Genomic DNA, 25467 nt, shown 5'->3' with positions numbered 1-25467 from the left:
TACATGTATCGGCTGTTTTCTATGCAAAGCGAAGACACTTCTCAAAGTTTCCTTAAGAACCAGCAGGAATGCCATGCCAGGTGAGTCAAGGTTGACGGGGTCCATTGTCTACACTGAAGAAGCAGCCGTGTCTGGTCTTGGTCCCATGGTGTAATGGCCAGCACTCTGGGCTTTGAATCCAGTGATCCGAGTTCAAGTCTCGGTGGGGCCTTTGTCTTAAGACGTGCTACTTTCTTGTATGATTCTGTGTGAAGGGACCAGCCATTGTTCCCCTGTGAGCCAAGGGAGGTGTGTCTTTGCCCGTTTGGTTCAATTATGCTGCTACTTCTTGCTCCGATCCCCTCAAGCTACCATTTACTTCCGTGTGTCAGCTGTATCACACACATACTGCAGATATATCTGAAAGGTTCACTAATGTCCAACAGGAAAGTTGTGCCGTTTTGGTCAAGGTTTGCCATGTCCATAGGCTACGGTGAAGCAGCAGCAAGACGGGAAGGGAATCCAAGGTCCCATGGTGTAATGGTCAGCACTCTGGACTCTGAATCCAGTAATCCGAGTTCAAGTCTCGGTGGGACCTCCTGCCTGGATGATCGCTTACTGCGTTCCGCACGTAAGGAGCACCGGTGTTTGCTTTAACAGCATAGGCGAATTGGTTTTTTGCCGATTACTTTTTTTCGATTGTCCTGCATCATCTGACTCCATTCATCTAAACCTAGCCAACGTCAACATTCCTGCAACTTGAGTTTGGCGGCTAAAAGGAGCAGCACACTCCCCGTCGGGGAATCGAACCCCGGTCTCCCGCGTGACAGGCGGGGATACTCACCACTATACTAACGAGGAGACAGGCAAAGACCACGCCTGCCCAAACGCCTCCCGTGGCTGTGGTATACTTATGTGTTCTTCAAATAACATTGTGTTTGATGCTGTGATACCTGCATGACAGCAAACAAAATGTATTAAACTTTACTCAGTGGAAGCGTCTCTATTAAGACAAGATGAACCTATTAAATTAATGGTGAGATCTTGCCTTTTGGTTTCACAGTTCCATTCGATTATTGCTTGCTCATTTAGACCAGTGATTCAAATGAGGATTTGGGAATGACTCACACCAATTCTCTGTTGGCCATTCTCTGCGGTCAACATGCTAGAATTTTCCATTTTATTACATGTATCGGCTGTTTTCTATGCAAAGCGAAGACACTTCTCAAAGTTTCCTTAAGAACCAGCAGGAATGCCATGCCAGGTGAGTCAAGGTTGACGGGGTCCATTGTCTACACTGAAGAAGCAGCCGTGTCTGGTCTTGGTCCCATGGTGTAATGGCCAGCACTCTGGGCTTTGAATCCAGTGATCCGAGTTCAAGTCTCGGTGGGGCCTTTGTCTTAAGACGTGCTACTTTCTTGTATGATTCTGTGTGAAGGGACCAGCCATTGTTCCCCTGTGAGCCAAGGGAGGTGTGTCTTTGCCCGTTTGGTTCAATTATGCTGCTACTTCTTGCTCCGATCCCCTCAAGCTACCATTTACTTCCGTGTGTCAGCTGTATCACACACATACTGCAGATATATCTGAAAGGTTCACTAATGTCCAACAGGAAAGTTGTGCCGTTTTGGTCAAGGTTTGCCATGTCCATAGGCTACGGTGAAGCAGCAGCAAGACGGGAAGGGAATCCAAGGTCCCATGGTGTAATGGTCAGCACTCTGGACTCTGAATCCAGTAATCCGAGTTCAAGTCTCGGTGGGACCTCCTGCCTGGATGATCGCTTACTGCGTTCCGCACGTAAGGAGCACCGGTGTTTGCTTTAACAGCATAGGCGAATTGGTTTTTTGCCGATTACTTTTTTTCGATTGTCCTGCATCATCTGACTCCATTCATCTAAACCTAGCCAACGTCAACATTCCTGCAACTTGAGTTTGGCGGCTAAAAGGAGCAGCACACTCCCCGTCGGGGAATCGAACCCCGGTCTCCCGCGTGACAGGCGGGGATACTCACCACTATACTAACGAGGAGACAGGCAAAGACCACGCCTGCCCAAACGCCTCCCGTGGCTGTGGTATACTTATGTGTTCTTCAAATAACATTGTGTTTGATGCTGTGATACCTGCATGACAGCAAACAAAATGTATTAAACTTTACTCAGTGGAAGCGTCTCTATTAAGACAAGATGAACCTATTAAATTAATGGTGAGATCTTGCCTTTTGGTTTCACAGTTCCATTCGATTATTGCTTGCTCATTTAGACCAGTGATTCAAATGAGGATTTGGGAATGACTCACAGCAATTCTCTGTTGGCCATTCTCTGCGGTCAACATGCTAGAATTTTCCATTTTATTACATGTATCGGCTGTTTTCTATGCAAAGCGAAGACACTTCTCAAAGTTTCCTTAAGAACCAGCAGGAATGCCATGCCAGGTGAGTCAAGGTTGACGGGGTCCATTGTCTACACTGAAGAAGCAACCACGTCTGGTCTTGGTCCCATGGTGTAATGGCCAGCACTCTGGACTTTGAATCCAGTGATCCGAGTTCAAGTCTCGGTGGGGCCTTTGTCTTAAGACGTGCTACTTTCTTGTATGATTCTGTGTGAAGGGACCAGCCATTGTTCCCCTGTGAGCCAAGGGAGGTGTGTCTTTGCCCGTTTGGTTCAATTATGCTGCTACTTCTTGCTCCGATCCCCTCAAGCTACCATTTACTTCCGTGTGTCAGCTGTATCACACACATACTGCAGATATATCTGAAAGGTTCACTAATGTCCAACAGGAAAGTTGTGCCGTTTTGGTCAAGGTTTGCCATGTCCATAGGCTACGGTGAAGCAGCAGCAAGACGGGAAGGGAATCCAAGGTCCCATGGTGTAATGGTCAGCACTCTGGACTCTGAATCCAGTAATCTGAGTTCAAGTCTCGGTGGGACCTCCTGCCTGGATGATCGCTTACTGCGTTCCGCACGTAAGGAGCACCGGTGTTTGCTTTAACAGCATAGGCGAATTGGTTTTTTGCCGATTACTTTTTTTCGATTGTCCTGCATCATTTGACTCCATTCATCTAAACCTAGCCAACGTCAACATTCCTGCAACTTGAGTTTGGCGGCTAAAAGGAGCAGCACACTCCCCGTCGGGGAATCGAACCCCGGTCTCCCGCGTGACAGGCGGGGATACTCACCACTATACTAACGAGGAGACAGGCAAAGACCACGCCTGCCCAAACGCCTCCCGTGGCTGTGGTATACTTATGTGTTCTTCAAATAACATTGTGTTTGATGCTGTGATACCTGCATGACAGCAAACAAAATGTATTAAACTTTACTCAGTGGAAGCGTCTCTATTAAGACAAGATGAACCTATTAAATTAATGGTGAGATCTTGCCTTTTGGTTTCACAGTTCCATTCGATTATTGCTTGCTCATTTAGACCAGTGATTCAAATGAGGATTTGGGAATGACTCACACCAATTCTCTGTTGGCCATTCTCTGCGGTCAACATGCTAGAATTTTCCATTTTATTACATGTATCGGCTGTTTTCTATGCAAAGCGAAGACACTTCTCAAAGTTTCCTTAAGAACCAGCAGGAATGCCATGCCAGGTGAGTCAAGGTTGACGGGGTCCATTGTCTACACTGAAGAAGCAGCCGTGTCTGGTCTTGGTCCCATGGTGTAATGGCCAGCACTCTGGGCTTTGAATCCAGTGATCCGAGTTCAAGTCTCGGTGGGGCCTTTGTCTTAAGACGTGCTACTTTCTTGTATGATTCTGTGTGAAGGGACCAGCCATTGTTCCCCTGTGAGCCAAGGGAGGTGTGTCTTTGCCCGTTTGGTTCAATTATGCTGCTACTTCTTGCTCCGATCCCCTCAAGCTACCATTTACTTCCGTGTGTCAGCTGTATCACACACATACTGCAGATATATCTGAAAGGTTCACTAATGTCCAACAGGAAAGTTGTGCCGTTTTGGTCAAGGTTTGCCATGTCCATAGGCTACGGTGAAGCAGCAGCAAGACGGGAAGGGAATCCAAGGTCCCATGGTGTAATGGTCAGCACTCTGGACTCTGAATCCAGTAATCTGAGTTCAAGTCTCGGTGGGACCTCCTGCCTGGATGATCGCTTACTGCGTTCCGCACGTAAGGAGCACCGGTGTTTGCTTTAACAGCATAGGCGAATTGGTTTTTTGCCGATTACTTTTTTTCGATTGTCCTGCATCATCTGACTCCATTCATCTAAACCTAGCCAACGTCAACATTCCTGCAACTTGAGTTTGGCGGCTAAAAGGAGCAGCACACTCCCCGTCGGGGAATCGAACCCCGGTCTCCCGCGTGACAGGCGGGGATACTCACCACTATACTAACGAGGAGACAGGCAAAGACCACGCCTGCCCAAACGCCTCCCGTGGCTGTGGTATACTTATGTGTTCTTCAAATAACATTGTGTTTGATGCTGTGATACCTGCATGACAGCAAACAAAATGTATTAAACTTTACTCAGTGGAAGCGTCTCTATTAAGACAAGATGAACCTATTAAATTAATGGTGAGATCTTGCCTTTTGGTTTCACAGTTCCATTCGATTATTGCTTGCTCATTTAGACCAGTGATTCAAATGAGGATTTGGGAATGACTCACACCAATTCTCTGTTGGCCATTCTCTGCGGTCAACATGCTAGAATTTTCCATTTTATTACATGTATCGGCTGTTTTCTATGCAAAGCGAAGACACTTCTCAAAGTTTCCTTAAGAACCAGCAGGAATGCCATGCCAGGTGAGTCAAGGTTGACGGGGTCCATTGTCTACACTGAAGAAGCAGCCGTGTCTGGTCTTGGTCCCATGGTGTAATGGCCAGCACTCTGGGCTTTGAATCCAGTGATCCGAGTTCAAGTCTCGGTGGGGCCTTTGTCTTAAGACGTGCTACTTTCTTGTATGATTCTGTGTGAAGGGACCAGCCATTGTTCCCCTGTGAGCCAAGGGAGGTGTGTCTTTGCCCGTTTGGTTCAATTATGCTGCTACTTCTTGCTCCGATCCCCTCAAGCTACCATTTACTTCCGTGTGTCAGCTGTATCACACACATACTGCAGATATATCTGAAAGGTTCACTAATGTCCAACAGGAAAGTTGTGCCGTTTTGGTCAAGGTTTGCCATGTCCATAGGCTACGGTGAAGCAGCAGCAAGACGGGAAGGGAATCCAAGGTCCCATGGTGTAATGGTCAGCACTCTGGACTCTGAATCCAGTAATCCGAGTTCAAGTCTCGGTGGGACCTCCTGCCTGGATGATCGCTTACTGCGTTCCGCACGTAAGGAGCACCGGTGTTTGCTTTAACAGCATAGGCGAATTGGTTTTTTGCCGATTACTTTTTTTCGATTGTCCTGCATCATCTGACTCCATTCATCTAAACCTAGCCAACGTCAACATTCCTGCAACTTGAGTTTGGCGGCTAAAAGGAGCAGCACACTCCCCGTCGGGGAATCGAACCCCGGTCTCCCGCGTGACAGGCGGGGATACTCACCACTATACTAACGAGGAGACAGGCAAAGACCACGCCTGCCCAAACGCCTCCCGTGGCTGTGGTATACTTATGTGTTCTTCAAATAACATTGTGTTTGATGCTGTGATACCTGCATGACAGCAAACAAAATGTATTAAACTTTACTCAGTGGAAGCGTCTCTATTAAGACAAGATGAACCTATTAAATTAATGGTGAGATCTTGCCTTTTGGTTTCACAGTTCCATTCGATTATTGCTTGCTCATTTAGACCAGTGATTCAAATGAGGATTTGGGAATGACTCACAGCAATTCTCTGTTGGCCATTCTCTGCGGTCAACATGCTAGAATTTTCCATTTTATTACATGTATCGGCTGTTTTCTATGCAAAGCGAAGACACTTCTCAAAGTTTCCTTAAGAACCAGCAGGAATGCCATGCCAGGTGAGTCAAGGTTGACGGGGTCCATTGTCTACACTGAAGAAGCAACCACGTCTGGTCTTGGTCCCATGGTGTAATGGCCAGCACTCTGGACTTTGAATCCAGTGATCCGAGTTCAAGTCTCGGTGGGGCCTTTGTCTTAAGACGTGCTACTTTCTTGTATGATTCTGTGTGAAGGGACCAGCCATTGTTCCCCTGTGAGCCAAGGGAGGTGTGTCTTTGCCCGTTTGGTTCAATTATGCTGCTACTTCTTGCTCCGATCCCCTCAAGCTACCATTTACTTCCGTGTGTCAGCTGTATCACACACATACTGCAGATATATCTGAAAGGTTCACTAATGTCCAACAGGAAAGTTGTGCCGTTTTGGTCAAGGTTTGCCATGTCCATAGGCTACGGTGAAGCAGCAGCAAGACGGGAAGGGAATCCAAGGTCCCATGGTGTAATGGTCAGCACTCTGGACTCTGAATCCAGTAATCCGAGTTCAAGTCTCGGTGGGACCTCCTGCCTGGATGATCGCTTACTGCGTTCCGCACGTAAGGAGCACCGGTGTTTGCTTTAACAGCATAGGCGAATTGGTTTTTTGCCGATTACTTTTTTTCGATTGTCCTGCATCATTTGACTCCATTCATCTAAACCTAGCCAACGTCAACATTCCTGCAACTTGAGTTTGGCGGCTAAAAGGAGCAGCACACTCCCCGTCGGGGAATCGAACCCCGGTCTCCCGCGTGACAGGCGGGGATACTCACCACTATACTAACGAGGAGACAGGCAAAGACCACGCCTGCCCAAACGCCTCCCGTGGCTGTGGTATACTTATGTGTTCTTCAAATAACATTGTGTTTGATGCTGTGATACCTGCATGACAGCAAACAAAATGTATTAAACTTTACTCAGTGGAAGCGTCTCTATTAAGACAAGATGAACCTATTAAATTAATGGTGAGATCTTGCCTTTTGGTTTCACAGTTCCATTCGATTATTGCTTGCTCATTTAGACCAGTGATTCAAATGAGGATTTGGGAATGACTCACACCAATTCTCTGTTGGCCATTCTCTGCGGTCAACATGCTAGAATTTTCCATTTTATTACATGTATCGGCTGTTTTCTATGCAAAGCGAAGACACTTCTCAAAGTTTCCTTAAGAACCAGCAGGAATGCCATGCCAGGTGAGTCAAGGTTGACGGGGTCCATTGTCTACACTGAAGAAGCAGCCGTGTCTGGTCTTGGTCCCATGGTGTAATGGCCAGCACTCTGGGCTTTGAATCCAGTGATCCGAGTTCAAGTCTCGGTGGGGCCTTTGTCTTAAGACGTGCTACTTTCTTGTATGATTCTGTGTGAAGGGACCAGCCATTGTTCCCCTGTGAGCCAAGGGAGGTGTGTCTTTGCCCGTTTGGTTCAATTATGCTGCTACTTCTTGCTCCGATCCCCTCAAGCTACCATTTACTTCCGTGTGTCAGCTGTATCACACACATACTGCAGATATATCTGAAAGGTTCACTAATGTCCAACAGGAAAGTTGTGCCGTTTTGGTCAAGGTTTGCCATGTCCATAGGCTACGGTGAAGCAGCAGCAAGACGGGAAGGGAATCCAAGGTCCCATGGTGTAATGGTCAGCACTCTGGACTCTGAATCCAGTAATCTGAGTTCAAGTCTCGGTGGGACCTCCTGCCTGGATGATCGCTTACTGCGTTCCGCACGTAAGGAGCACCGGTGTTTGCTTTAACAGCATAGGCGAATTGGTTTTTTGCAGATTACTTTTTTTCGATTGTCCTGCATCATCTGACTCCATTCATCTAAACCTAGCCAACGTCAACATTCCTGCAACTTGAGTTTGGCGGCTAAAAGGAGCAGCACACTCCCCGTCGGGGAATCGAACCCCAGTCTCCCGCGTGACAGGCGGGGATACTCACCACTATACTAACGAGGAGACAGGCAAAGACCACGCCTGCCCAAACGCCTCCCGTGGCTGTGGTATACTTATGTGTTCTTCAAATTACATTGTGTTTGATGCTGTGATACCTGCATGACAGCAAACAAAATGTATTAAACTTTACTCAGTGGAAGCGTCTCTATTAAGACAAGATGAACCTATTAAATTAATGGTGAGATCTTGCCTTTTGGTTTCACAGTTCCATTCGATTATTGCTTGCTCATTTAGACCAGTGATTCAAATGAGGATTTGGGAATGACTCACACCAATTCTCTGTTGGCCATTCTCTGCGGTCAACATGCTAGAATTTTCCATTTTATTACATGTATCGGCTGTTTTCTATGCAAAGCGAAGACACTTCTCAAAGTTTCCTTAAGAACCAGCAGGAATGCCATGCCAGGTGAGTCAAGGTTGACGGGGTCCATTGTCTACACTGAAGAAGCAGCCGTGTCTGGTCTTGGTCCCATGGTGTAATGGCCAGCACTCTGGGCTTTGAATCCAGTGATCCGAGTTCAAGTCTCGGTGGGGCCTTTGTCTTAAGACGTGCTACTTTCTTGTATGATTCTGTGTGAAGGGACCAGCCATTGTTCCCCTGTGAGCCAAGGGAGGTGTGTCTTGCCCGTTTGGTTCAATTATGCTGCTACTTCTTGCTCCGATCCCCTCAAGCTACCATTTACTTCCGTGTGTCAGCTGTATCACACACATACTGCAGATATATCTGAAAGGTTCACTAATGTCCAACAGGAAAGTTGTGCCGTTTTGGTCAAGGTTTGCCATGTCCATAGGCTACGGTGAAGCAGCAGCAAGACGGGAAGGGAATCCAAGGTCCCATGGTGTAATGGTCAGCACCCTGGACTCTGAATCCAGTAATCCGAGTTCAAGTCTCGGTGGGACCTCCTGCCTGGATGATCGCTTACTGCGTTCCGCACGTAAGGAGCACCGGTGTTTGCTTTAACAGCATAGGCGAATTGGTTTTTTGCCGATTACTTTTTTTCGATTGTCCTGCATCATCTGACTCCATTCATCTAAACCTAGCCAACGTCAACATTCCTGCAACTTGAGTTTGGCGGCTAAAAGGAGCAGCACACTCCCCGTCGGGGAATCGAACCCCAGTCTCCCGCGTGACAGGCGGGGATACTCACCACTATACTAACGAGAAGACAGGCAAAGACCACGCCTGCCCAAATGCCTCCCGTGGCTGTGGTATACTTATGTGTTCTTCAAATAACATTGTGTTTGATGCTGTGATACCTGCATGACAGCAAACAAAATGTATTAAACTTTACTCAGTGGAAGCGTCTCTATTAAGACAAGATGAACCTATTAAATTAATGGTGAGATCTTGCCTTTTGGTTTCACAGTTCCATTCGATTATTGCTTGCTCATTTAGACCAGTGATTCAAATGAGGATTTGGGAATGACTCACCAATTCTCTGTTGGCCATTCTCTGCGGTCAACATGCTAGAATTTTCCATTTTATTACATGTATCGGCTGTTTTCTATGCAAAGCGAAGACACTTCTCAAAGTTTCCTTAAGAACCAGCAGGAATGCCATGCCAGGTGAGTCAAGGTTGACGGGGTCCATTGTCTACACTGAAGAAGCAACCACGTCTGGTCTTGGTCCCATGGTGTAATGGCCAGCACTCTGGGCTTTGAATCCAGTGATCCGAGTTCAAGTCTCGGTGGGGCCTTTGTCTTAAGACGTGCTACTTTCTTGTATGATTCTGTGTGAAGGGACCAGCCATTGTTCCCCTGTGAGCCAAGGGAGGTGTGTCTTTGCCCGTTTGGTTCAATTATGCTGCTACTTCTTGCTCCGATCCCCTCAAGCTACCATTTACTTCCGTGTGTCAGCTGTATCACACACATACTGCAGATATATCTGAAAGGTTCACTAATGTCCAACAGGAAAGTTGTGCCATTTTGGTCAAGGTTTGCCATGTCCATAGGCTACGGTGAAGCAGCAGCAAGACGGGAAGGGAATCCAAGGTCCCATGGTGTAATGGTCAGCACTCTGGACTCTGAATCCAGTAATCCGAGTTCAAGTCTCGGTGGGACCTCCTGCCTGGATGATCGCTTACTGCGTTCCGCACGTAAGGAGCACCGGTGTTTGCCTTAACAGCATAGGCGAATTGGTTTTTTGCCGATTACTTTTTTTCGATTGTCCTGCATCATCTGACTCCATTCATCTCAACCTAGCCAACGTCAACATTCCTGCAACTTGAGTTTGGCGGCTAAAAGGAGCAGCACACTCCCCGTCGGGGAATCGAACCCCGGTCTCCCGCGTGACAGGCGGGGATACTCACCACTATACTAACGAGGAGACAGGCAAAGACCACGCCTGCCCAAACGCCTCCCGTGGCTGTGGTATACTTATGTGTTCTTCAAATTACATTGTGTTTGATGCTGTGATACCTGCATGACAGCAAACAAAATGTATTAAACTTTACTCAGTGGAAGCGTCTCTATTAAGACAAGATGAACCTATTAAATTAATGGTGAGATCTTGCCTTTTGGTTTCACAGTTCCATTCGATTATTGCTTGCTCATTTAGACCAGTGATTCAAATGAGGATTTGGGAATGACTCACACCAATTCTCTGTTGGCCATTCTCTGCGGTCAACATGCTAGAATTTTCCATTTTATTACATGTATCGGCTGTTTTCTATGCAAAGCGAAGACACTTCTCAAAGTTTCCTTAAGAACCAGCAGGAATGCCATGCCAGGTGAGTCAAGGTTGACGGGGTCCATTGTCTACACTGAAGAAGCAACCACGTCTGGTCTTGGTCCCATGGTGTAATGGCCAGCACTCTGGGCTTTGAATCCAGTGATCCGAGTTCAAGTCTCGGTGGGGCCTTTGTCTTAAGACGTGCTACTTTCTTGTATGATTCTGTGTGAAGGGACCAGCCATTGTTCCCCTGTGAGCCAAGGGAGGTGTGTCTTTGCCCGTTTGGTTCAATTATGCTGCTACTTCTTGCTCCGATCTCCTCAAGCTACCATTTACTTCCGTGTGTCAGCTGTATCACACACATACTGCAGATATATCTGAAAGGTTCACTAATGTCCAACAGGAAAGTTGTGCCGTTTTGGTCAAGGTTTGCCATGTCCATAGGCTACGGTGAAGCAGCAGCAAGACGGGAAGGGAATCCAAGGTCCCATGGTGTAATGGTCAGCACTCTGGACTCTGAATCCAGTAATCCGAGTTCAAGTCTCGGTGGGACCTCCTGCCTGGATGATCGCTTACTGCGTTCCGCACGTAAGGAGCACCGGTGTTTGCTTTAACAGCATAGGCGAATTGGTTTTTTGCCGATTACTTTTTTTCGATTGTCCTGCATCATCTGACTCCATTCATCTCAACCTAGCCAACGTCAACATTCCTGCAACTTGAGTTTGGCGGCTAAAAGGAGCAGCACACTCCCCGTCGGGGAATCGAACCCCGGTCTCCCGCGTGACAGGCGGGGATACTCACCACTATACTAACGAGGAGACAGGCAAAGAACACGCCTGCCCAAACGCCTCCCGTGGCTGTGGTATACTTATGTGTTCTTCAAATTACATTGTGTTTGATGCTGTGATACCTGCATGACAGCAAACAAAATGTATTAAACTTTACTCAGTGGAAGCGTCTCTATTAAGACAAGATGAACCTATTAAATTAATGGTGAGATCTTGCCTTTTGGTTTCACAGTTCCATTCGATTATTGCTTGCTCATTTAGACCAGTGATTCAAATGAGGATTTGGGAATGACTCACACCAATTCTCTGTTGGCCATTCTCTGCGGTCAACATGCTAGAATTTTCCATTTTATTACATGTATCGGCTGTTTTCTATGCAAAGCGAAGACACTTCTCAAAGTTTCCTTAAGAACCAGCAGGAATGCCATGCCAGGTGAGTCAAGGTTGACGGGGTCCATTGTCTACACTGAAGAAGCAACCACGTCTGGTCTTGGTCCCATGGTGTAATGGCCAGCACTCTGGGCTTTGAATCCAGTGATCCGAGTTCAAGTCTCGGTGGGGCCTTTGTCTTAAGACGTGCTACTTTCTTGTATGATTCTGTGTGAAGGGACCAGCCATTGTTCCCCTGTGAGCCAAGGGAGGTGTGTCTTTGCCCGTTTGGTTCAATTATGCTGCTACTTCTTGCTCCGATCCCCTCAAGCTACCATTTACTTCCGTGTGTCAGCTGTATCACACACATACTGCAGATATATCTGAAAGGTTCACTAATGTCCAACAGGAAAGTTGTGCCGTTTTGGTCAAGGTTTGCCATGTCCATAGGCTACGGTGAAGCAGCAGCAAGACGGGAAGGGAATCCAAGGTCCCATGGTCAGCACTCTGGACTCTGAATCCAGTAATCCGAGTTCAAGTCTCGGTGGGACCTCCTGCCTGGATGATCGCTTACTGCGTTCCGCACGTAAGGAGCACCGGTGTTTGCCTTAACAGCATAGGCGAATTGGTTTTTTGCCGATTACTTTTTTTCGATTGTCCTGCATCATCTGACTCCATTCATCTCAACCTAGCCAACGTCAACATTCCTGCAACTTGAGTTTGGCGGCTAAAAGGAGCAGCACACTCCCCGTCGGGGAATCGAACCCCGGTCTCCCGCGTGACAGGCGGGGATACTCACCACTATACTAACGAGGAGACAGGCAAAGACCACGCCTGCCCAAACGCCTCCCGTGGCTGTGGTATACTTATGTGTTCTTCAAATTACATTGTGTTTGATGCTGTGATACCTGCATGACAGCAAACAAAATGTATTAAACTTTACTCAGTGGAAGCGTCTCTATTAAGACAAGATGAACCTATTAAATTAATGGTGAGATCTTGCCTTTTGGTTTCACAGTTCCATTCGATTATTGCTTGCTCATTTAGACCAGTGATTCAAATGAGGATTTGGGAATGACTCACACCAATTCTCTGTTGGCCATTCTCTGCGGTCAACATGCTAGAATTTTCCATTTTATTACATGTATCGGCTGTTTTCTATGCAAAGCGAAGACACTTCTCAAAGTTTCCTTAAGAACCAGCAGGAATGCCATGCCAGGTGAGTCAAGGTTGACGGGGTCCATTGTCTACACTGAAGAAGCAACCACGTTTGGTCTTGGTCCCATGGTGTAATGGCCAGCACTCTGGGCTTTGAATCCAGTGATCCGAATTCAAGTCTCGGTGGGGCCTTTGTCTTAAGACGTGCTACTTTCTTGTATGATTCTGTGTGAAGGGACCAGCCATTGTTCCCCTGTGAGCCAAGGGAGGTGTGTCTTTGCCCGTTTGGTTCAATTATGCTGCTACTTCTTGCTCCGATCCCCTCAAGCTACCATTTACTTCCGTGTGTCAGCTGTATCACACACATACTGCAGATATATCTGAAAGGTTCACTAATGTCCAACAGGAAAGTTGTGCCGTTTTGGTCAAGGTTTGCCATGTCCATAGGCTACGGTGAAGCAGCAGCAAGACGGGAAGGGAATCCAAGGTCCCATGGTGTAATGGTCAGCACTCTGGACTCTGAATCCAGTAATCCGAGTTCAAGTCTCGGTGGGACCTCCTGCCTGGATGATCGCTTACTGCGTTCCGCACGTAAGGAGCACCGGTGTTTGCCTTAACAGCATAGGCGAATTGGTTTTTTGCCGATTACTTTTTTTCGATTGTCCTGCATCATCTGACTCCATTCATCTCAACCTAGCCAACGTCAACATTCCTGCAACTTGAGTTTGGCGGCTAAAAGGAGCAGCACACTCCCCGTCGGGGAATCGAACCCCGGTCTCCCGCATGACAGGCGGGGATACTCACCACTATACTAACGAGGAGACAGGCAAAGACCACGCCTGCCCAAACGCCTCCCGTGGCTGTGGTATACTTATGTGTTCTTCAAATTACATTGTGTTTGATGCTGTGATACCTGCATGACAGCAAACAAAATGTATTAAACTTTACTCAGTGGAAGCGTCTCTATTAAGACAAGATGAACCTATTAAATTAATGGTGAGATCTTGCCTTTTGGTTTCACAGTTCCATTCGATTATTGCTTGCTCATTTAGACCAGTGATTCAAATGAGGATTTGGGAATGACTCACACCAATTCTCTGTTGGCCATTCTCTGCGGTCAACATGCTAGAATTTTCCATTTTATTACATGTATCGGCTGTTTTCTATGCAAAGCGAAGACACTTCTCAAAGTTTCCTTAAGAACCAGCAGGAATGCCATGCCAGGTGAGTCAAGGTTGACGGGGTCCATTGTCTACACTGAAGAAGCAACCACGTCTGGTCTTGGTCCCATGGTGTAATGGCCAGCACTCTGGGCTTTGAATCCAGTGATCCGAGTTCAAGTCTCGGTGGGGCCTTTGTCTTAAGACGTGCTACTTTCTTGTATGATTCTGTGTGAAGGGACCAGCCATTGTTCCCCTGTGAGCCAAGGGAGGTGTGTCTTTGCCCGTTTGGTTCAATTATGCTGCTACTTCTTGCTCCGATCCCCTCAAGCTACCATTTACTTCCGTGTGTCAGCTGTATCACACACATACTGCAGATATATCTGAAAGGTTCACTAATGTCCAACAGGAAAGTTGTGCCGTTTTGGTCAAGGTTTGCCATGTCCATAGGCTACGGTGAAGCAGCAGCAAGACGGGAAGGGAATCCAAGGTCCCATGGTGTAATGGTCAGCACTCTGGACTCTGAATCCAGTAATCCGAGTTCAAGTCTCGGTGGGACCTCCTGCCTGGATGATCGCTTACTGCGTTCCGCACGTAAGGAGCACCGGTGTTTGCTTTAACAGCATAGGCGAATTGGTTTTTTGCCGATTACTTTTTTTCGATTGTCCTGCATCATTTGACTCCATTCATCTAAACCTAGCCAACGTCAACATTCCTGCAACTTGAGTTTGGCGGCTAAAAGGAGCAGCACACTCCCCGTCGGGGAATCGAACCCCGGTCTCCCGCGTGACAGGCGGGGATACTCACCACTATACTAACGAGGAGACAGGCAAAGACCACGCCTGCCCAAACGCCTCCCGTGGCTGTGGTATACTTATGTGTTCTTCAAATAACATTGTGTTTGATGCTGTGATACCTGCATGACAGCAAACAAAATGTATTAAACTTTACTCAGTGGAAGCGTCTCTATTAAGACAAGATGAACCTATTAAATTAATGGTGAGATCTTGCCTTTTGGTTTCACAGTTCCATTCGATTATTGCTTGCTCATTTAGACCAGTGATTCAAATGAGGATTTGGGAATGACTCACACCAATTCTCTGTTGGCCATTCTCTGCGGTCAACATGCTAGAATTTTCCATTTTATTACATGTATCGGCTGTTTTCTATGCAAAGCGAAGACACTTCTCAAAGTTTCCTTAAGAACCAGCAGGAATGCCATGCCAGGTGAGTCAAGGTTGACGGGGTCCATTGTCTACACTGAAGAAGCAGCCGTGTCTGGTCTTGGTCCCATGGTGTAATGGCCAGCACTCTGGGCTTTGAATCCAGTGATCCGAGTTCAAGTCTCGGTGGGGCCTTTGTCTTAAGACGTGCTACTTTCTTGTATGATTCTGTGTGAAGGGACCAGCCATTGTTCCCCTGTGAGCCAAGGGAGGTGTGTCTTTGCCCGTTTGGTTCAATTATGCTGCTACTTCTTGCTCCGATCCCCTCAAGCTACCATTTACTTCCGTGTGTCAGCTGTATCACACACATACTGCAGATATATCTGAAAGGTTCACTAATGTCCAACAGGAAAGTTGTGCCGTTTTGGTCAAGGTTTGCCATGTCCATAGGCTACGGTGAAGCAGCAGCAAGACGGGAAGGGAATCCAAGGTCCCATGGTGTAATGGTCAGCACTCTGGACTCTGAATCCAGTAATCTGAGTTCAAGTCTCGGTGGGACCTCCTGCCTGGATGATCGCTTACTGCGTTCCGCACGTAAGGAGCACCGGTGTTTGCTTTAACAGCATAGGCGAATTGGTTTTTTGCAGATTACTTTTTTTCGATTGTCCTGCATCATCTGACTCCATTCATCTAAACCTAGCCAACGTCAACATTCCTGCAACTTGAGTTTGGCGGCTAAAAGGAGCAGCACACTCCCCGTCGGGGAATCGAACCCCAGTCTCCCGCGTGACAGGCGGGGATACTCACCACTATACTAACGAGGAGACAGGCAAAGACCACGCCTGCCCAAACGCCTCCCGTGGCTGTGGTATACTTATGTGTTCTTCAAATTACATTGTGTTTGATGCTGTGATACCTGCATGACAGCAAACAAAATGTATTAAACTTTACTCAGTGGAAGCGTCTCTATTAAGACAAGATGAACCTATTAAATTAATGGTGAGATCTTGCCTTTTGGTTTCACAGTTCCATTCGATTATTGCTTGCTCATTTAGACCAGTGATTCAAATGAGGATTTGGGAATGACTCACACCAATTCTCTGTTGGCCATTCTCTGCGGTCAACATGCTAGAATTTTCCATTTTATTACATGTATCGGCTGTTTTCTATGCAAAGCGAAGACACTTCTCAAAGTTTCCTTAAGAACCAGCAGGAATGCCATGCCAGGTGAGTCAAGGTTGACGGGGTCCATTGTCTACACTGAAGAAGCAACCACGTCTGGTCTTGGTCCCATGGTGTAATGGCCAGCACTCTGGGCTTTGAATCCAGTGATCCGAGTTCAAGTCTCGGTGGGGCCTTTGTCTTAAGACGTGCTACTTTCTTGTATGATTCTGTGTGAAGGGACCAGCCATTGTTCCCCTGTGAGCCAAGGGAGGTGTGTCTTGCCCGTTTGGTTCAATTATGCTGCTACTTCTTGCTCCGATCCCCTCAAGCTACCATTTACTTCCGTGTGTCAGCTGTATCACACACATACTGCAGATATATCTGAAAGGTTCACTAATGTCCAACAGGAAAGTTGTGCCGTTTTGGTCAAGGTTTGCCATGTCCATAGGCTACGGTGAAGCAGCAGCAAGACGGGAAGGGAATCCAAGGTCCCATGGTGTAATGGTCAGCACCCTGGACTCTGAATCCAGTAATCCGAGTTCAAGTCTCGGTGGGACCTCCTGCCTGGATGATCGCTTACTGCGTTCCGCACGTAAGGAGCACCGGTGTTTGCTTTAACAGCATAGGCGAATTGGTTTTTTGCCGATTACTTTTTTTCGATTGTCCTGCATCATCTGACTCCATTCATCTAAACCTAGCCAACGTCAACATTCCTGCAACTTGAGTTTGGCGGCTAAAAGGAGCAGCACACTCCCCGTCGGGGAATCGAACCCCAGTCTCCCGCGTGACAGGCGGGGATACTCACCACTATACTAACGAGAAGACAGGCAAAGACCACGCCTGCCCAAATGCCTCCCGTGGCTGTGGTATACTTATGTGTTCTTCAAATAACATTGTGTTTGATGCTGTGATACCTGCATGACAGCAAACAAAATGTATTAAACTTTACTCAGTGGAAGCGTCTCTATTAAGACAAGATGAACCTATTAAATTAATGGTGAGATCTTGCCTTTTGGTTTCACAGTTCCATTCGATTATTGCTTGCTCATTTAGACCAGTGATTCAAATGAGGATTTGGGAATGACTCACCAATTCTCTGTTGGCCATTCTCTGCGGTCAACATGCTAGAATTTTCCATTTTATTACATGTATCGGCTGTTTTCTATGCAAAGCGAAGACACTTCTCAAAGTTTCCTTAAGAACCAGCAGGAATGCCATGCCAGGTGAGTCAAGGTTGACGGGGTCCATTGTCTACACTGAAGAAGCAACCACGTCTGGTCTTGGTCCCATGGTGTAATGGCCAGCACTCTGGGCTTTGAATCCAGTGATCCGAGTTCAAGTCTCGGTGGGGCCTTTGTCTTAAGACGTGCTACTTTCTTGTATGATTCTGTGTGAAGGGACCAGCCATTGTTCCCCTGTGAGCCAAGGGAGGTGTGTCTTTGCCCGTTTGGTTCAATTATGCTGCTACTTCTTGCTCCGATCCCCTCAAGCTACCATTTACTTCCGTGTGTCAGCTGTATCACACACATACTGCAGATATATCTGAAAGGTTCACTAATGTCCAACAGGAAAGTTGTGCCGTTTTGGTCAAGGTTTGCCATGTCCATAGGCTACGGTGAAGCAGCAGCAAGACGGGAAGGGAATCCAAGGTCCCATGGTGTAATGGTCAGCACTCTGGACTCTGAATCCAGTAATCCGAGTTCAAGTCTCGGTGGGACCTCCTGCCTGGATGATCGCTTACTGCGTTCCGCACGTAAGGAGCACCGGTGTTTGCCTTAACAGCATAGGCGAATTGGTTTTTTGCCGATTACTTTTTTTCGATTGTCCTGCATCATCTGACTCCATTCATCTCAACCTAGCCAACGTCAACATTCCTGCAACTTGAGTTTGGCGGCTAAAAGGAGCAGCACACTCCCCGTCGGGGAATCGAACCCCGGTCTCCCGCGTGACAGGCGGGGATACTCACCACTATACTAACGAGGAGACAGGCAAAGACCACGCCTGCCCAAACGCCTCCCGTGGCTGTGGTATACTTATGTGTTCTTCAAATTACATTGTGTTTGATGCTGTGATACCTGCATGACAGCAAACAAAATGTATTAAACTTTACTCAGTGGAAGCGTCTCTATTAAGACAAGATGAACCTATTAAATTAATGGTGAGATCTTGCCTTTTGGTTTCACAGTTCCATTCGATTATTGCTTGCTCATTTAGACCAGTGATTCAAATGAGGATTTGGGAATGACTCACACCAATTCTCTGTTGGCCATTCTCTGCGGTCAACATGCTAGAATTTTCCATTTTATTACATGTATCGGCTGTTTTCTATGCAAAGCGAAGACACTTCTCAAAGTTTCCTTAAGAACCAGCAGGAATGCCATGCCAGGTGAGTCAAGGTTGACGGGGTCCATTGTCTACACTGAAGAAGCAACCACGTCTGGTCTTGGTCCCATGGTGTAATGGCCAGCACTCTGGGCTTTGAATCCAGTGATCCGAGTTCAAGTCTCGGTGGGGCCTTTGTCTTAAGACGTGCTACTTTCTTGTATGATTCTGTGTGAAGGGACCAGCCATTGTTCCCCTGTGAGCCAAGGGAGGTGTGTCTTTGCCCGTTTGGTTCAATTATGCTGCTACTTCTTGCTCCGATCTCCTCAAGCTACCATTTACTTCCGTGTGTCAGCTGTATCACACACATACTGCAGATATATCTGAAAGGTTCACTAATGTCCAACAGGAAAGTTGTGCCGTTTTGGTCAAGGTTTGCCATGTCCATAGGCTACGGTGAAGCAGCAGCAAGACGGGAAGGGAATCCAAGGTCCCATGGTGTAATGGTCAGCACTCTGGACTCTGAATCCAGTAATCCGAGTTCAAGTCTCGGTGGGACCTCCTGCCTGGATGATCGCTTACTGCGTTCCGCACGTAAGGAGCACCGGTGTTTGCTTTAACAGCATAGGCGAATTGGTTTTTTGCCGATTACTTTTTTTCGATTGTCCTGCATCATCTGACTCCATTCATCTCAACCTAGCCAACGTCAACATTCCTGCAACTTGAGTTTGGCGGCTAAAAGGAGCAGCACACTCCCCGTCGGGGAATCGAACCCCGGTCTCCCGCGTGACAGGCGGGGATACTCACCACTATACTAACGAGGAGACAGGCAAAGAACACGCCTGCCCAAACGCCTCCCGTGGCTGTGGTATACTTATGTGTTCTTCAAATTACATTGTGTTTGATGCTGTGATACCTGCATGACAGCAAACAAAATGTATTAAACTTTACTCAGTGGAAGCGTCTCTATTAAGACAAGATGAACCTATTAAATTAATGGTGAGATCTTGCCTTTTGGTTTCACAGTTCCATTCGATTATTGCTTGCTCATTTAGACCAGTGATTCAAATGAGGATTTGGGAATGACTCACACCAATTCTCTGTTGGCCATTCTCTGCGGTCAACATGCTAGAATTTTCCATTTTATTACATGTATCGGCTGTTTTCTATGCAAAGCGAAGACACTTCTCAAAGTTTCCTTAAGAACCAGCAGGAATGCCATGCCAGGTGAGTCAAGGTTGACGGGGTCCATTGTCTACACTGAAGAAGCAACCACGTCTGGTCTTGGTCCCATGGTGTAATGGCCAGCACTCTGGGCTTTGAATCCAGTGATCCGAGTTCAAGTCTCGGTGGGGCCTTTGTCTTAAGACGTGCTACTTTCTTGTATGATTCTGTGTGAAGGGACCAGCCATTGTTCCCCTGTGAGCCAAGGGAGGTGTGTCTTTGCCCGTTTGGTTCAATTATGCTGCTACTTCTTGCTCCGATCCCCTCAAGCTACCATTTACTTCCGTGTGTCAGCTGTATCACACACATACTGCAGATATATCTGAAAGGTTCACTAATGTCCAACAGGAAAGTTGTGCCGTTTTGGTCAAGGTTTGCCATGTCCATAGGCTACGGTGAAGCAGCAGCAAGACGGGAAGGGAATCCAAGGTCCCATGGTCAGCACTCTGGACTCTGAATCCAGTAATCCGAGTTCAAGTCTCGGTGGGACCTCCTGCCTGGATGATCGCTTACTGCGTTCCGCACGTAAGGAGCACCGGTGTTTGCCTTAACAGCATAGGCGAATTGGTTTTTTGCCGATTACTTTTTTTCGATTGTCCTGCATCATCTGACTCCATTCATCTCAACCTAGCCAACGTCAACATTCCTGCAACTTGAGTTTGGCGGCTAAAAGGAGCAGCACACTCCCCGTCGGGGAATCGAACCCCGGTCTCCCGCGTGACAGGCGGGGATACTCACCACTATACTAACGAGGAGACAGGCAAAGACCACGCCTGCCCAAACGCCTCCCGTGGCTGTGGTATACTTATGTGTTCTTCAAATTACATTGTGTTTGATGCTGTGATACCTGCATGACAGCAAACAAAATGTATTAAACTTTACTCAGTGGAAGCGTCTCTATTAAGACAAGATGAACCTATTAAATTAATGGTGAGATCTTGCCTTTTGGTTTCACAGTTCCATTCGATTATTGCTTGCTCATTTAGACCAGTGATTCAAATGAGGATTTGGGAATGACTCACACCAATTCTCTGTTGGCCATTCTCTGCGGTCAACATGCTAGAATTTTCCATTTTATTACATGTATCGGCTGTTTTCTATGCAAAGCGAAGACACTTCTCAAAGTTTCCTTAAGAACCAGCAGGAATGCCATGCCAGGTGAGTCAAGGTTGACGGGGTCCATTGTCTACACTGAAGAAGCAACCACGTTTGGTCTTGGTCCCATGGTGTAATGGCCAGCACTCTGGGCTTTGAATCCAGTGATCCGAATTCAAGTCTCGGTGGGGCCTTTGTCTTAAGACGTGCTACTTTCTTGTATGATTCTGTGTGAAGGGACCAGCCATTGTTCCCCTGTGAGCCAAGGGAGGTGTGTCTTTGCCCGTTTGGTTCAATTATGCTGCTACTTCTTGCTCCGATCCCCTCAAGCTACCATTTACTTCCGTGTGTCAGCTGTATCACACACATACTGCAGATATATCTGAAAGGTTCACTAATGTCCAACAGGAAAGTTGTGCCGTTTTGGTCAAGGTTTGCCATGTCCATAGGCTACGGTGAAGCAGCAGCAAGACGGGAAGGGAATCCAAGGTCCCATGGTGTAATGGTCAGCACTCTGGACTCTGAATCCAGTAATCCGAGTTCAAGTCTCGGTGGGACCTCCTGCCTGGATGATCGCTTACTGCGTTCCGCACGTAAGGAGCACCGGTGTTTGCCTTAACAGCATAGGCGAATTGGTTTTTTGCCGATTACTTTTTTTCGATTGTCCTGCATCATCTGACTCCATTCATCTCAACCTAGCCAACGTCAACATTCCTGCAACTTGAGTTTGGCGGCTAAAAGGAGCAGCACACTCCCCGTCGGGGAATCGAACCCCGGTCTCCCGCGTGACAGGCGGGGATACTCACCACTATACTAACGAGGAGACAGGCAAAGACCACGCCTGCCCAAACGCCTCCCGTGGCTGTGGTATACTTATGTGTTCTTCAAATTACATTGTGTTTGATGCTGTGATACCTGCATGACAGCAAACAAAATGTATTAAACTTTACTCAGTGGAAGCGTCTCTATTAAGACAAGATGAACCTATTAAATTAATGGTGAGATCTTGCCTTTTGGTTTCACAGTTCCATTCGATTATTGCTTGCTCATTTAGACCAGTGATTCAAATGAGGATTTGGGAATGACTCACACCAATTCTCTGTTGGCCATTCTCTGCGGTCAACATGCTAGAATTTTCCATTTTATTACATGTATCGGCTGTTTTCTATGCAAAGCGAAGACACTTCTCAAAGTTTCCTTAAGAACCAGCAGGAATGCCATGCCAGGTGAGTCAAGGTTGACGGGGTCCATTGTCTACACTGAAGAAGCAACCACGTCTGGTCTTGGTCCCATGGTGTAATGGCCAGCACTCTGGGCTTTGAATCCAGTGATCCGAGTTCAAGTCTCGGTGGGGCCTTTGTCTTAAGACGTGCTACTTTCTTGTATGATTCTGTGTGAAGGGACCAGCCATTGTTCCCCTGTGAGCCAAGGGAGGTGTGTCTTTGCCCGTTTGGTTCAATTATGCTGCTACTTCTTGCTCCGATCCCCTCAAGCTACCATTTACTTCCGTGTGTCAGCTGTATCACACACATACTGCAGATATATCTGAAAGGTTCACTAATGTCCAACAGGAAAGTTGTGCCGTTTTGGTCAAGGTTTGCCATGTCCATAGGCTACGGTGAAGCAGCAGCAAGACGGGAAGGGAATCCAAGGTCCCATGGTGTAATGGTCAGCACTCTGGACTCTGAATCCAGTAATCCGAGTTCAAGTCTCGGTGGGACCTCCTGCCTGGATGATCGCTTACTGCGTTCCGCACGTAAGGAGCACCGGTGTTTGCCTTAACAGCATAGGTGAATTGGTTTTTTGCCGATTACTTTTTTTCGATTGTCCTGCATCATCTGACTCCATTCATCTCAACCTAGCCAACGTCAACATTCCTGCAACTTGAGTTTGGCGGCTAAAAGGAGCAGCACACTCCCCGTCGGGGAATCGAACCCCGGTCTCCCGCGTGACAGGCGGGGATACTCACCACTATACTAACGAGGAGACAGGCAAAGACCACGCCTGCCCAAACGCCTCCCGTGGCTGTGGTATACTTATGTGTTCTTCAAATTACATTGTGTTTGATGCTGTGATACCTGCATGACAGCAAACAAAATGTATTAAACTTTACTCAGTGGAAGCGTCTCTATTAAGACAAGATGAACCTATTAAATTAATGGTGAGATCTTGCCTTTTGGTTTCACAGTTCCATTCGATTATTGCTTGCTCATTTAGACCAGTGATTCAAATGAGGATTTGGGAATGACTCACACCAATTCTCTGTTGGCCATTCTCTGCGGTCAACATGCTAGAATTTTCCATTTTATTACATGTATCGGCTGTTTTCTATGCAAAGCGAAGACACTTCTCAAAGTTTCCTTAAGAACCAGCAGGAATGCCATGCCAGGTGAGTCAAGGTTGACGGGGTCCATTGTCTACACTGAAGAAGCAACCACGTCTGGTCTTGGTCCCATGGTGTAATGGCCAGCACTCTGGGCTTTGAATCCAGTGATCCGAGTTCAAGTCTCGGTGGGGCCTTTGTCTTAAGACGTGCTACTTTCTTGTATGATTCTGTGTGAAGGGACCAGCCATTGTTCCCCTGTGAGCCAAGGGAGGTGTGTCTTTGCCCGTTTGGTTCAATTATGCTGCTACTTCTTGCTCCGATCTCCTCAAGCTACCATTTACTTCCGTGTGTCAGCTGTATCACACACATACTGCAGATATATCTGAAAGGTTCACTAATGTCCAACAGGAAAGTTGTGCCGTTTTGGTCAAGGTTTGCCATGTCCATAGGCTACGGTGAAGCAGCAGCAAGACGGGAAGGGAATCCAAGGTCCCATGGTGTAATGGTCAGCACTCTGGACTCTGAATCCAGTAATCCGAGTTCAAGTCTCGGTGGGACCTCCTGCCTGGATGATCGCTTACTGCGTTCCGCACGTAAGGAGCACCGGTGTTTGCTTTAACAGCATAGGCGAATTGGTTTTTTGCCGATTACTTTTTTTCGATTGTCCTGCATCATCTGACTCCATTCATCTCAACCTAGCCAACGTCAACATTCCTGCAACTTGAGTTTGGCGGCTAAAAGGAGCAGCACACTCCCCGTCGGGGAATCGAACCCCAGTCTCCCGCGTGACAGGCGGGGATACTCACCACTATACTAACGAGGAGACAGGCAAAGAACACGCCTGCCCAAACGCCTCCCGTGGCTGTGGTATACTTATGTGTTCTTCAAATTACATTGTGTTTGATGCTGTGATACCTGCATGACAGCAAACAAAATGTATTAAACTTTACTCAGTGGAAGCGTCTCTATTAAGACAAGATGAACCTATTAAATTAATGGTGAGATCTTGCCTTTTGGTTTCACAGTTCCATTCGATTATTGCTTGCTCATTTAGACCAGTGATTCAAATGAGGATTTGGGAATGACTCACACCAATTCTCTGTTGGCCATTCTCTGCGGTCAACATGCTAGAATTTTCCATTTTATTACATGTATCGGCTGTTTTCTATGCAAAGCGAAGACACTTCTCAAAGTTTCCTTAAGAACCAGCAGGAATGCCATGCCAGGTGAGTCAAGGTTGACGGGGTCCATTGTCTACACTGAAGAAGCAACCACGTCTGGTCTTGGTCCCATGGTGTAATGGCCAGCACTCTGGGCTTTGAATCCAGTGATCCGAGTTCAAGTCTCGGTGGGGCCTTTGTCTTAAGACGTGCTACTTTCTTGTATGATTCTGTGTGAAGGGACCAGCCATTGTTCCCCTGTGAGCCAAGGGAGGTGTGTCTTTGCCCGTTTGGTTCAATTATGCTGCTACTTCTTGCTCCGATCTCCTCAAGCTACCATTTACTTCCGTGTGTCAGCTGTATCACACACATACTGCAGATATATCTGAAAGGTTCACTAATGTCCAACAGGAAAGTTGTGCCGTTTTGGTCAAGGTTTGCCATGTCCATAGGCTACGGTGAAGCAGCAGCAAGACGGGAAGGGAATCCAAGGTCCCATGGTGTAATGGTCAGCACTCTGGACTCTGAATCCAGTAATCCGAGTTCAAGTCTCGGTGGGACCTCCTGCCTGGATGATCGCTTACTGCGTTCCGCACGTAAGGAGCACCGGTGTTTGCTTTAACAGCATAGGCGAATTGGTTTTTTGCCGATTACTTTTTTTCGATTGTCCTGCATCATCTGACTCCATTCATCTCAACCTAGCCAACGTCAACATTCCTGCAACTTGAGTTTGGCGGCTAAAAGGAGCAGCACACTCCCCGTCGGGGAATCGAACCCCGGTCTCCCGCATGACAGGCGGGGATACTCACCACTATACTAACGAGGAGACAGGCAAAGAACACGCCTGCCCAAACGCCTCCCGTGGCTGTGGTATACTTATGTGTTCTTCAAATTACATTGTGTTTGATGCTGTGATACCTGCATGACAGCAAACAAAATGTATTAAACTTTACTCAGTGGAAGCGTCTCTATTAAGACAAGATGAACCTATTAAATTAATGGTGAGATCTTGCCTTTTGGTTTCACAGTTCCATTCGATTATTGCTTGCTCA

At 47.1% G+C, this 25467-nt stretch overlaps 60 non-coding genes across 60 annotated transcripts; 40 read left to right on the top strand and 20 right to left on the bottom strand.

Moving 5' to 3' along the window:
* The first annotated feature begins 139 nt into the window (after nucleotides 1–139).
* On the top strand, nucleotides 140–211 carry trnaq-uug (transfer RNA glutamine (anticodon UUG)). Its single transcript has one exon. It is a non-coding gene; the product is annotated as a tRNA-Gln (tRNA).
* A 294-nt stretch (nucleotides 212–505) lies between these two features.
* On the top strand, nucleotides 506–577 carry trnaq-cug (transfer RNA glutamine (anticodon CUG)). The gene has a single exon. It is a non-coding gene; the product is annotated as a tRNA-Gln (tRNA).
* Nucleotides 578–768: 191 nt separating this feature from the next.
* Nucleotides 769–840, bottom strand: trnad-guc (transfer RNA aspartic acid (anticodon GUC)). Its single transcript has one exon. It is a non-coding gene; the product is annotated as a tRNA-Asp (tRNA).
* Nucleotides 841–1302: 462 nt separating this feature from the next.
* Nucleotides 1303–1374, top strand: trnaq-uug (transfer RNA glutamine (anticodon UUG)). Its single transcript has one exon. It is a non-coding gene; the product is annotated as a tRNA-Gln (tRNA).
* A 294-nt stretch (nucleotides 1375–1668) lies between these two features.
* trnaq-cug (transfer RNA glutamine (anticodon CUG)) lies at nucleotides 1669–1740 on the top strand. The gene has a single exon. It is a non-coding gene; the product is annotated as a tRNA-Gln (tRNA).
* A 191-nt stretch (nucleotides 1741–1931) lies between these two features.
* trnad-guc (transfer RNA aspartic acid (anticodon GUC)) lies at nucleotides 1932–2003 on the bottom strand. Its single transcript has one exon. It is a non-coding gene; the product is annotated as a tRNA-Asp (tRNA).
* Nucleotides 2004–2465: 462 nt separating this feature from the next.
* On the top strand, nucleotides 2466–2537 carry trnaq-uug (transfer RNA glutamine (anticodon UUG)). Its single transcript has one exon. It is a non-coding gene; the product is annotated as a tRNA-Gln (tRNA).
* A 294-nt stretch (nucleotides 2538–2831) lies between these two features.
* trnaq-cug (transfer RNA glutamine (anticodon CUG)) lies at nucleotides 2832–2903 on the top strand. The gene has a single exon. It is a non-coding gene; the product is annotated as a tRNA-Gln (tRNA).
* Nucleotides 2904–3094: 191 nt separating this feature from the next.
* Nucleotides 3095–3166, bottom strand: trnad-guc (transfer RNA aspartic acid (anticodon GUC)). Its single transcript has one exon. It is a non-coding gene; the product is annotated as a tRNA-Asp (tRNA).
* A 462-nt stretch (nucleotides 3167–3628) lies between these two features.
* trnaq-uug (transfer RNA glutamine (anticodon UUG)) lies at nucleotides 3629–3700 on the top strand. The gene has a single exon. It is a non-coding gene; the product is annotated as a tRNA-Gln (tRNA).
* A 294-nt stretch (nucleotides 3701–3994) lies between these two features.
* On the top strand, nucleotides 3995–4066 carry trnaq-cug (transfer RNA glutamine (anticodon CUG)). Its single transcript has one exon. It is a non-coding gene; the product is annotated as a tRNA-Gln (tRNA).
* A 191-nt stretch (nucleotides 4067–4257) lies between these two features.
* Nucleotides 4258–4329, bottom strand: trnad-guc (transfer RNA aspartic acid (anticodon GUC)). The gene has a single exon. It is a non-coding gene; the product is annotated as a tRNA-Asp (tRNA).
* A 462-nt stretch (nucleotides 4330–4791) lies between these two features.
* On the top strand, nucleotides 4792–4863 carry trnaq-uug (transfer RNA glutamine (anticodon UUG)). Its single transcript has one exon. It is a non-coding gene; the product is annotated as a tRNA-Gln (tRNA).
* A 294-nt stretch (nucleotides 4864–5157) lies between these two features.
* trnaq-cug (transfer RNA glutamine (anticodon CUG)) lies at nucleotides 5158–5229 on the top strand. The gene has a single exon. It is a non-coding gene; the product is annotated as a tRNA-Gln (tRNA).
* A 191-nt stretch (nucleotides 5230–5420) lies between these two features.
* On the bottom strand, nucleotides 5421–5492 carry trnad-guc (transfer RNA aspartic acid (anticodon GUC)). Its single transcript has one exon. It is a non-coding gene; the product is annotated as a tRNA-Asp (tRNA).
* A 462-nt stretch (nucleotides 5493–5954) lies between these two features.
* Nucleotides 5955–6026, top strand: trnaq-uug (transfer RNA glutamine (anticodon UUG)). Its single transcript has one exon. It is a non-coding gene; the product is annotated as a tRNA-Gln (tRNA).
* Nucleotides 6027–6320: 294 nt separating this feature from the next.
* Nucleotides 6321–6392, top strand: trnaq-cug (transfer RNA glutamine (anticodon CUG)). Its single transcript has one exon. It is a non-coding gene; the product is annotated as a tRNA-Gln (tRNA).
* Nucleotides 6393–6583: 191 nt separating this feature from the next.
* Nucleotides 6584–6655, bottom strand: trnad-guc (transfer RNA aspartic acid (anticodon GUC)). Its single transcript has one exon. It is a non-coding gene; the product is annotated as a tRNA-Asp (tRNA).
* A 462-nt stretch (nucleotides 6656–7117) lies between these two features.
* On the top strand, nucleotides 7118–7189 carry trnaq-uug (transfer RNA glutamine (anticodon UUG)). The gene has a single exon. It is a non-coding gene; the product is annotated as a tRNA-Gln (tRNA).
* Nucleotides 7190–7483: 294 nt separating this feature from the next.
* On the top strand, nucleotides 7484–7555 carry trnaq-cug (transfer RNA glutamine (anticodon CUG)). The gene has a single exon. It is a non-coding gene; the product is annotated as a tRNA-Gln (tRNA).
* Nucleotides 7556–7746: 191 nt separating this feature from the next.
* trnad-guc (transfer RNA aspartic acid (anticodon GUC)) lies at nucleotides 7747–7818 on the bottom strand. The gene has a single exon. It is a non-coding gene; the product is annotated as a tRNA-Asp (tRNA).
* Nucleotides 7819–8280: 462 nt separating this feature from the next.
* On the top strand, nucleotides 8281–8352 carry trnaq-uug (transfer RNA glutamine (anticodon UUG)). The gene has a single exon. It is a non-coding gene; the product is annotated as a tRNA-Gln (tRNA).
* Nucleotides 8353–8645: 293 nt separating this feature from the next.
* On the top strand, nucleotides 8646–8717 carry trnaq-cug (transfer RNA glutamine (anticodon CUG)). The gene has a single exon. It is a non-coding gene; the product is annotated as a tRNA-Gln (tRNA).
* A 723-nt stretch (nucleotides 8718–9440) lies between these two features.
* trnaq-uug (transfer RNA glutamine (anticodon UUG)) lies at nucleotides 9441–9512 on the top strand. The gene has a single exon. It is a non-coding gene; the product is annotated as a tRNA-Gln (tRNA).
* Nucleotides 9513–9806: 294 nt separating this feature from the next.
* trnaq-cug (transfer RNA glutamine (anticodon CUG)) lies at nucleotides 9807–9878 on the top strand. The gene has a single exon. It is a non-coding gene; the product is annotated as a tRNA-Gln (tRNA).
* Nucleotides 9879–10069: 191 nt separating this feature from the next.
* On the bottom strand, nucleotides 10070–10141 carry trnad-guc (transfer RNA aspartic acid (anticodon GUC)). Its single transcript has one exon. It is a non-coding gene; the product is annotated as a tRNA-Asp (tRNA).
* A 462-nt stretch (nucleotides 10142–10603) lies between these two features.
* On the top strand, nucleotides 10604–10675 carry trnaq-uug (transfer RNA glutamine (anticodon UUG)). The gene has a single exon. It is a non-coding gene; the product is annotated as a tRNA-Gln (tRNA).
* A 294-nt stretch (nucleotides 10676–10969) lies between these two features.
* On the top strand, nucleotides 10970–11041 carry trnaq-cug (transfer RNA glutamine (anticodon CUG)). The gene has a single exon. It is a non-coding gene; the product is annotated as a tRNA-Gln (tRNA).
* A 191-nt stretch (nucleotides 11042–11232) lies between these two features.
* trnad-guc (transfer RNA aspartic acid (anticodon GUC)) lies at nucleotides 11233–11304 on the bottom strand. Its single transcript has one exon. It is a non-coding gene; the product is annotated as a tRNA-Asp (tRNA).
* A 462-nt stretch (nucleotides 11305–11766) lies between these two features.
* On the top strand, nucleotides 11767–11838 carry trnaq-uug (transfer RNA glutamine (anticodon UUG)). Its single transcript has one exon. It is a non-coding gene; the product is annotated as a tRNA-Gln (tRNA).
* A 549-nt stretch (nucleotides 11839–12387) lies between these two features.
* trnad-guc (transfer RNA aspartic acid (anticodon GUC)) lies at nucleotides 12388–12459 on the bottom strand. The gene has a single exon. It is a non-coding gene; the product is annotated as a tRNA-Asp (tRNA).
* An 828-nt stretch (nucleotides 12460–13287) lies between these two features.
* On the top strand, nucleotides 13288–13359 carry trnaq-cug (transfer RNA glutamine (anticodon CUG)). Its single transcript has one exon. It is a non-coding gene; the product is annotated as a tRNA-Gln (tRNA).
* A 191-nt stretch (nucleotides 13360–13550) lies between these two features.
* Nucleotides 13551–13622, bottom strand: trnad-guc (transfer RNA aspartic acid (anticodon GUC)). Its single transcript has one exon. It is a non-coding gene; the product is annotated as a tRNA-Asp (tRNA).
* A 462-nt stretch (nucleotides 13623–14084) lies between these two features.
* Nucleotides 14085–14156, top strand: trnaq-uug (transfer RNA glutamine (anticodon UUG)). Its single transcript has one exon. It is a non-coding gene; the product is annotated as a tRNA-Gln (tRNA).
* A 294-nt stretch (nucleotides 14157–14450) lies between these two features.
* trnaq-cug (transfer RNA glutamine (anticodon CUG)) lies at nucleotides 14451–14522 on the top strand. The gene has a single exon. It is a non-coding gene; the product is annotated as a tRNA-Gln (tRNA).
* Nucleotides 14523–14713: 191 nt separating this feature from the next.
* Nucleotides 14714–14785, bottom strand: trnad-guc (transfer RNA aspartic acid (anticodon GUC)). The gene has a single exon. It is a non-coding gene; the product is annotated as a tRNA-Asp (tRNA).
* Nucleotides 14786–15247: 462 nt separating this feature from the next.
* On the top strand, nucleotides 15248–15319 carry trnaq-uug (transfer RNA glutamine (anticodon UUG)). Its single transcript has one exon. It is a non-coding gene; the product is annotated as a tRNA-Gln (tRNA).
* Nucleotides 15320–15613: 294 nt separating this feature from the next.
* Nucleotides 15614–15685, top strand: trnaq-cug (transfer RNA glutamine (anticodon CUG)). The gene has a single exon. It is a non-coding gene; the product is annotated as a tRNA-Gln (tRNA).
* Nucleotides 15686–15876: 191 nt separating this feature from the next.
* On the bottom strand, nucleotides 15877–15948 carry trnad-guc (transfer RNA aspartic acid (anticodon GUC)). Its single transcript has one exon. It is a non-coding gene; the product is annotated as a tRNA-Asp (tRNA).
* Nucleotides 15949–16410: 462 nt separating this feature from the next.
* trnaq-uug (transfer RNA glutamine (anticodon UUG)) lies at nucleotides 16411–16482 on the top strand. The gene has a single exon. It is a non-coding gene; the product is annotated as a tRNA-Gln (tRNA).
* Nucleotides 16483–16775: 293 nt separating this feature from the next.
* trnaq-cug (transfer RNA glutamine (anticodon CUG)) lies at nucleotides 16776–16847 on the top strand. Its single transcript has one exon. It is a non-coding gene; the product is annotated as a tRNA-Gln (tRNA).
* Nucleotides 16848–17570: 723 nt separating this feature from the next.
* trnaq-uug (transfer RNA glutamine (anticodon UUG)) lies at nucleotides 17571–17642 on the top strand. The gene has a single exon. It is a non-coding gene; the product is annotated as a tRNA-Gln (tRNA).
* Nucleotides 17643–17936: 294 nt separating this feature from the next.
* On the top strand, nucleotides 17937–18008 carry trnaq-cug (transfer RNA glutamine (anticodon CUG)). The gene has a single exon. It is a non-coding gene; the product is annotated as a tRNA-Gln (tRNA).
* A 191-nt stretch (nucleotides 18009–18199) lies between these two features.
* trnad-guc (transfer RNA aspartic acid (anticodon GUC)) lies at nucleotides 18200–18271 on the bottom strand. The gene has a single exon. It is a non-coding gene; the product is annotated as a tRNA-Asp (tRNA).
* A 462-nt stretch (nucleotides 18272–18733) lies between these two features.
* trnaq-uug (transfer RNA glutamine (anticodon UUG)) lies at nucleotides 18734–18805 on the top strand. Its single transcript has one exon. It is a non-coding gene; the product is annotated as a tRNA-Gln (tRNA).
* A 294-nt stretch (nucleotides 18806–19099) lies between these two features.
* Nucleotides 19100–19171, top strand: trnaq-cug (transfer RNA glutamine (anticodon CUG)). Its single transcript has one exon. It is a non-coding gene; the product is annotated as a tRNA-Gln (tRNA).
* Nucleotides 19172–19362: 191 nt separating this feature from the next.
* Nucleotides 19363–19434, bottom strand: trnad-guc (transfer RNA aspartic acid (anticodon GUC)). The gene has a single exon. It is a non-coding gene; the product is annotated as a tRNA-Asp (tRNA).
* Nucleotides 19435–19896: 462 nt separating this feature from the next.
* On the top strand, nucleotides 19897–19968 carry trnaq-uug (transfer RNA glutamine (anticodon UUG)). The gene has a single exon. It is a non-coding gene; the product is annotated as a tRNA-Gln (tRNA).
* A 549-nt stretch (nucleotides 19969–20517) lies between these two features.
* trnad-guc (transfer RNA aspartic acid (anticodon GUC)) lies at nucleotides 20518–20589 on the bottom strand. Its single transcript has one exon. It is a non-coding gene; the product is annotated as a tRNA-Asp (tRNA).
* Nucleotides 20590–21417: 828 nt separating this feature from the next.
* On the top strand, nucleotides 21418–21489 carry trnaq-cug (transfer RNA glutamine (anticodon CUG)). Its single transcript has one exon. It is a non-coding gene; the product is annotated as a tRNA-Gln (tRNA).
* A 191-nt stretch (nucleotides 21490–21680) lies between these two features.
* On the bottom strand, nucleotides 21681–21752 carry trnad-guc (transfer RNA aspartic acid (anticodon GUC)). Its single transcript has one exon. It is a non-coding gene; the product is annotated as a tRNA-Asp (tRNA).
* Nucleotides 21753–22214: 462 nt separating this feature from the next.
* trnaq-uug (transfer RNA glutamine (anticodon UUG)) lies at nucleotides 22215–22286 on the top strand. Its single transcript has one exon. It is a non-coding gene; the product is annotated as a tRNA-Gln (tRNA).
* A 294-nt stretch (nucleotides 22287–22580) lies between these two features.
* Nucleotides 22581–22652, top strand: trnaq-cug (transfer RNA glutamine (anticodon CUG)). Its single transcript has one exon. It is a non-coding gene; the product is annotated as a tRNA-Gln (tRNA).
* Nucleotides 22653–22843: 191 nt separating this feature from the next.
* trnad-guc (transfer RNA aspartic acid (anticodon GUC)) lies at nucleotides 22844–22915 on the bottom strand. Its single transcript has one exon. It is a non-coding gene; the product is annotated as a tRNA-Asp (tRNA).
* Nucleotides 22916–23377: 462 nt separating this feature from the next.
* trnaq-uug (transfer RNA glutamine (anticodon UUG)) lies at nucleotides 23378–23449 on the top strand. Its single transcript has one exon. It is a non-coding gene; the product is annotated as a tRNA-Gln (tRNA).
* A 294-nt stretch (nucleotides 23450–23743) lies between these two features.
* On the top strand, nucleotides 23744–23815 carry trnaq-cug (transfer RNA glutamine (anticodon CUG)). Its single transcript has one exon. It is a non-coding gene; the product is annotated as a tRNA-Gln (tRNA).
* A 191-nt stretch (nucleotides 23816–24006) lies between these two features.
* Nucleotides 24007–24078, bottom strand: trnad-guc (transfer RNA aspartic acid (anticodon GUC)). The gene has a single exon. It is a non-coding gene; the product is annotated as a tRNA-Asp (tRNA).
* A 462-nt stretch (nucleotides 24079–24540) lies between these two features.
* On the top strand, nucleotides 24541–24612 carry trnaq-uug (transfer RNA glutamine (anticodon UUG)). Its single transcript has one exon. It is a non-coding gene; the product is annotated as a tRNA-Gln (tRNA).
* Nucleotides 24613–24906: 294 nt separating this feature from the next.
* trnaq-cug (transfer RNA glutamine (anticodon CUG)) lies at nucleotides 24907–24978 on the top strand. Its single transcript has one exon. It is a non-coding gene; the product is annotated as a tRNA-Gln (tRNA).
* Nucleotides 24979–25169: 191 nt separating this feature from the next.
* Nucleotides 25170–25241, bottom strand: trnad-guc (transfer RNA aspartic acid (anticodon GUC)). The gene has a single exon. It is a non-coding gene; the product is annotated as a tRNA-Asp (tRNA).
* Nucleotides 25242–25467: the final 226 nt, after the last annotated feature.

Source organism: Paramormyrops kingsleyae, chromosome 1 (assembly GCF_048594095.1).
Source record: "Paramormyrops kingsleyae isolate MSU_618 chromosome 1, PKINGS_0.4, whole genome shotgun sequence".
NCBI lineage: Eukaryota > Metazoa > Chordata > Actinopteri > Osteoglossiformes > Mormyridae > Paramormyrops > Paramormyrops kingsleyae.
This window is presented reverse-complemented; position numbering and strand designations above follow the sequence as displayed.